The sequence below is a fragment of the Malaya genurostris genome, chromosome 3, assembly GCF_030247185.1.
Source record: "Malaya genurostris strain Urasoe2022 chromosome 3, Malgen_1.1, whole genome shotgun sequence".
Classification (NCBI taxonomy): domain Eukaryota; kingdom Metazoa; phylum Arthropoda; class Insecta; order Diptera; family Culicidae; genus Malaya; species Malaya genurostris.
In genome coordinates, this window is record NC_080572.1 from 218,942,422 (window position 1) to 218,948,783 (window position 6,362).

A 6,362-nucleotide genomic window follows, 5' to 3' on the forward strand; every position below is an offset into this window, starting at 1 on the left:
AATACATTTTGGTTTATTACTACAGTAAGTAGCTGTGTGGCCGAATTTTTTGCAGTTCGTACAATTCATTACATTTGGAACAAAAAGCCGAACAGGGAGGCGAATTTTATCGACATAGACATGGGACGGCAACGCAGACCCGGCAAATGTCACTCGAAACGAGTCTGATGGGCGATAAACTTTCTTTCCCTCTTCATGAACCACTGAGTACAGTTGTTTGCACTCCAGTATTTTCACACCCTCAAGCATAGAGTTCTTGAAACGACCAACACCATGCTTGAGTAAATCATCTACCGAAAGACTCGCTTCGGTAACAACACCGTCAATTTCGACATCTTTGGAGGGTATGTAAACTTTATACTCTTTAATGAAATGTTCCGAAGAGACAATATCATTCGCGTGTTTCAAATTATTTACCACAACACGAATTTTATCGTTATTTACTTTTATGATCTCTTTGATTGAAGAGTATCGTGATGTCAAACCTGTATTAATTTGTAAAATGTTTAATGGCTTTGATATACGTCTAAAAAAGACTATCCAAGGCCCAGAAGAGCTCTCCTGATATTTTTTCGTTCGTGGGGGTATCGGATTCATGCTAGGATTTACGTCCATGGATTCATCCATTACATAAAAATTTTTAACCAAACTTTAAAATAAAATTTGAAACCAACACTACACAGTACTCAATCAAAAGGAAAAGAAAAAACTTCTACCTTGAAATTGTTGTCTATCTCCGTTGCACTGCCGTGTAGATCCACGTTGCTCTAGATGTTCTTGTTGGATGTATCTGGACGTTGATACAATGCTGAAGCTCACTGTAGCGATAGAATACGATGTGATGCTACTGCTACCTGACATCCAGCACCACTCGAATTCCGATTTACTTTCGTCTTCGCCAGCTGTAACCAGCGCAGGTCACCGGTGTATACCTGCGTGTTGTATGGCAGTGGAAAGACCGAGTTGTCTTGTCTCCTTCTTCCTTGTGCTCCGCACCGATATGCTTCTGCACCGAAGTGCCTTCGCACCGGTGTGCCTTTGCACTCTCCTGCTTCTATGTGCCTTTGCACTCTTCCTCTTCGATGTGCCTTTGCACTCTCCTGCTCAGCACTTGTGGCTGTATATTGCGGCCTTGGTAGAGTTTGGGAAACGCCCTTTGTTGTTTCCTTCACCAGCTTGGCCCAGCACTAGGGCTCTCTTATGCAGCACGACTATACGTTTTAACGGCTGCTGCCAACAGGTCTCTACCTGTAGTTCAACCGTTGTCGTATTTAACGCGTGTAAACCAACCAGCGTTATTAAACTGTACGCTTCTATACACAACCTTCTCGGTTGAACGGCTATTACTGAATGAAAAGAATTTTAATTGAGTAAAAAAGATAATCATTCACCGAGCTCTTAACAGAAAATGGCCTTACGTAATTCGACTTGATGTATGCTTTTTTCAAAGTCGTGGCTTTTTATCTATCTCCGCTTCTTATCTGTCTTCTTATATCATCTCGCTGTCAAAAAACGTTTGACAGTTACTTAAAAAACGTCTGTAACGGTTACAAAACTACTCTATTTATTAGTTTTGATGCGCAAAAAAAAAAAAACATGTACTGTGAAAGTTACCATGGTAGCGAATAAAAACTGAAATTTGATCGGATGTACAATGAACCTTATTTTTGCAAATGTCAAGTACAAGGATGTTTGAAAAGCACATGTCTCGCCTGCAGACGATCGCAGACGAGTAATACAACCATGGTATGAACGCTCTTTTGAAGTAGTTTTATATGTAAAAGGGTCTCATCTGCATCTTTCTGAGCCTTTTGATGATAGACAAGTTAGAATGATATTAAAACAAAACATAAAAAATGGTTCTAATCCATTAAACAGAAATGATAGCGGCTTCAACGTGTGGGAGGGGCCCCGTCTTGTTGGAACATGGAATAATTGCACCCTTGCCGTAGGTAGATGTTTTCTAAGGCAAAACGTGATCCTTAAGAATTCCTAAGTACACATCTGTGTTAACTTTCAAGCCTTCTTGGATACAAAACGGGGTCCATTTTTGGCCCATCGGAAGTTACCAATCCAAACACCATCACCCCTGCTGGATGCTTGGTCCAAAATGTGAATTTGATGTTATTAGGTACATCAGATGCTTTCTTCAAACTTATATACCGTTTTGTGCGACTGTTGGACACGCTGTCGACAGTAAACAGCTTCTCATCCGTAAAGCGAATGACGGTGGACCTCTTCTTCCGATTACTAAGCAGTTTCTTGCTTCGCTCCACTTTAGCTGCTTTAATTCTGTCAGTAATCAAATATCGTTTAATTCGAGCTCTAGAACTTCCTTTTAAGTCATATTTCACAACTCTTCTTACCGTTGCTTCTGATACATTAGTGTGCTTTGCCATTTTGCTCATGCTCCAAACGAGATTACGAGTTACTTTCTTTTTAACGTATTGTCTCAACCCTAGCGTTCTCGCAAATTGCTTCCGACAACTCCTAGGTATTGTCGGAAGTCCAATTGATGCCTTGACACGAAATACAGTTTACAAGAGCCATGATATCTGGAACTGACTTCTGGGCGTGAAGTAATCTAAGGATGTCATCCTTGTCGTACATTTTCCAAGAAATCTTCCTTAATAAAAAAATAAATTCAAGGCAAAATTTTGTAAAACTAGATTGAGTGACTTGAGCGGTGAGGTAGTATTTGTGAGAGTCTCAAAATTCTCTAACGCGCACTGTATATTGGGGATTTTGTTAAGACATAGAGCAATCTTGTACTCAATTTTATGCTCATCACTACTAACGAGCAACAGACGCAAACGGAAGGTAAAAAGGAATGAGACAGCGGAAAGTAATAATTTTGAGAAAATGTATCGCCCAGTGGATGGACTTGAACCTTCACTCATCTCCATTCCGTGAAGATGCTCTACCAATTACACTACTCTGTGTAGATCACATTTCAAAACTAAACAGAAAAAAACCTCCTCCTCATACACCAAGTGATGTGATAATGCTTTTCCCGTGTCATTCAAACAGCTTCGTTTAAACATATATTTTTCCGTTGGGATACTATCTGACACAAACTTGGGCAGATTTTTAATACAAATTCATTCAGAATGTTTCGGCTAGTTCAACGGCTGAACCGATTTTCACAAGCTTAGATTCAAATGAAAGGTCTTAATATCCCATACAAAGTTCCTGAGTTTCATTTGAATCCGACTTTCGGTTCCGGAATTACAAAGAACTATGTGCAAACTTATTAAAAAATGCGCACTCAATTTTCTCGAAAATTGCTGAACCGATTTTCACAAACTAAGGAGCAAATAAAAGGTCTCCATTTTTTTTAAAAAAACTCGAAAAGTCTATCCAGATCCGACCTCCGGTTTCGGTATTACAGTGCGATTAGTGAAAATTTTCAATTTTGTGAATATTCTTTTCACAAGCGATAGTGTAACGAGGTGCACATTTTTATAAAACTTACTGCTAAATTCATCTAGTTGGTAGATCTTGTCAGTTAGTGAATTTATAAAACTACTTTAGGACTACTAGTCCTCGGTTTCCGGTTCCGAAAGCACCGATAATAGTGAAGAAAATTTCAAAAAAACGGAACTCACTTCGATTTCTCTGCAACAGTTAAGCCGATTTTTACGATTCAAGATTCAAATTAAAGCTTTGGCATTCTTAAATATACTGTACAATTTAATCCAGATCCGACTTCCGGTTCCGAAATTATACGGCGATGATTGCTAAAACATTCAAATCGTCAGTCAAAATGACGATGCAAAACTGATACGCGTCGGTACGTGCGGCTTTACTCCGTTCGCAGCGTGCTTTGTTTAATTTCGTATAGCGTGGGTGGTTTCCACATTTGACTAGTTGACTAGTGACCATTGTCCTGGAATGCTAAGTGGTCTAGTATATTATTCGACACAGTTAATTGAGCTACTAAACGTCTGTGTGTGTATGTGTCAAATAATGTCACTCTTAAAATAAAAAAAATCTCATAGTTCCATACGTTGCTATTGGATTTCTTCGTGCTTTCATAGCGTAAAGTGTGTTTAAAATGGCACACCGTCATTCAGAACGACGATGCAAGAAAGGGTGATTTTTTTCTAGATTTGGCTTAAAACTGATTCAATTTGTAGGCTATATTAGTTACTTACTAAACAAATTGACTTCGGTTATACTGATTCCAAGTCCCGGTTTCAAAAGTACTGGAAATAGTGGTTGAAAACGAGACTCACTCAATTTTTTCAGAGATTTTCACATACTTAGATTAAAATAAGACTTCCTATAGTCTCATAGGTTGCTGTTTAATTTCATCCGAATCCGACTTCCGGTTCCAGTACTATAGGGTAAAGTGTGTTTAATCATTTAATACGACGATGCAAAATAAAGGAAAATTCTTATTAACTTAACATAACTATTTACAAATTGAAAAGGTTATGTTGGTTTATGCGCAAAGAAAATTTCTTATTTTGTTCAAGATTGAATTTCTTCACAGAATCTTCTAGTGATATTTTTGAAAATATAAGTAATATGAGAAAAGCATCATTACACCACTAGATGGATTGAAATATGTTTTTAGTAGTGTAATAATGCCTTTCTCATATTACTGATATTTTCAAAAACATCACTAGAAGATTCTGTCAAGATTTTTTTTTCAAACTTGAATAAAATCAAAAACTTTCTTTGGTATAAACTACCACCTCCTTTGCAGTTTGTTATGTCAAGTTTATTTATATGCACGATATGCAAAATTGAACAAAGCACGCTGTGTGCTAGGCGGTGGCGTTTTCTTCTTCCGTATCGATGCGTACCAATTTTCCATCATGTTGTATGACAGTTTGAATGTTTTGATACTCATTGCCCTATAACTTCGGACCCGGAGGTTGGATTTGGATGAAATTGCACAGTATGTATCTTTTAAAACACTTAAAGCTTTAATTTGAATCATGATTTGTAAACATCGGTTTAACCATTGCAGAGAAATCTAAAAGAGTTCCGTTTCTGAAGCTTTTCTTCACTATTCCCCTTGCGTTCGGAACCGGAAACCGGGGACTAGTAGTCTCATAGTAGATCTATATATCCACTAACTGACAAGGTCTGCCAACTAGATGAATTTACCAGTAAATTTTATATAACTTTGCAGCTCATTTCGCCATCACTTTTGAAAAAATCCTAATGAAATAGAATTTCATTTTTTTTCAATTATCGCGTTGTAATACCGGATCGATTCTCAGGAACTTTTCAAAGAATTTTAAGACCTTTTATTTGCCTCTTAGTTTGTGAAAATCGGTTAATAAATTTCCGAGAACATTGAGTGCGCTTTTTCTCATAGATTCGCACATATTGCGCTGTTATTTTGGAACCGAAAGTCGGATCAGGACGAAATTCAATAGCAATCTATCAATTTTACATACATACATACATACACACACAAACATTTGCTCAGTCGAGCTGAGTCGAATGGTATATGACATTCGGCCCTCCGGGCCTCGGTTCAAAAGTCGGTTTTCACAGTGATTGTATAGTCTTTAGCCAATAGTAAGCGTAAGTTGGTTATGATCGTTTAAGCCATCTTTGAGAAAATTGAACGGAGAAAAAAATGCATTTTGTCGGGTTACGACACTTATATATCTCCGGAACCGAAAGTGACAGTCAATTGATCGAGCCTAAGCTTGTTGGAAAAGAGAAAATTGAGCGTGTGGAATAAATCTTCGAATAGTGCACACACACACATACACAGACATTTTCCGATCTCGTCGATCTGAATCGAAAGCTATATAACACTAGGGGTATCCGAGGCTTCGATAAAAAGTCGGGGTTTCCTGCAATTTTATTACCTTTCTATAGAGAAAGGAGCGACTATTATTGATATTCATCGCTGAACTTGTGCGTGATTTATCATTATTATTAGCATTTTTTGCTGTAAAATTCATTTTCATCTTTTCATTTTTTTTAATTCATTTCCATCTCTTCCCTGTTAGTAGTGATAAACATAACCTTCTTTTTAATAGCTATATATTCCAATGAGTTAAAATTAAATTATGAGGATTTAAATTGGGTGTTCAGCCACAAGTGGTGACTTCTCAGCCCTATAATATATATATATATATATATATATATATATAAATATATATATATATATATATATATATATATATATATATATATATATATATATATATATATATATATATATATATATATATATATATATATACAGGGTGATTTTTTAAGAGCTTGAGAACTTTTTTAAACAATAAAACGCATAAAATTTGCAAAATCTCATCGGTTCTTTATTTTAAACGTTAGATTGGTACATGACATTTACTTTTTGAAGATAATTTCATTTAAATGTTGAC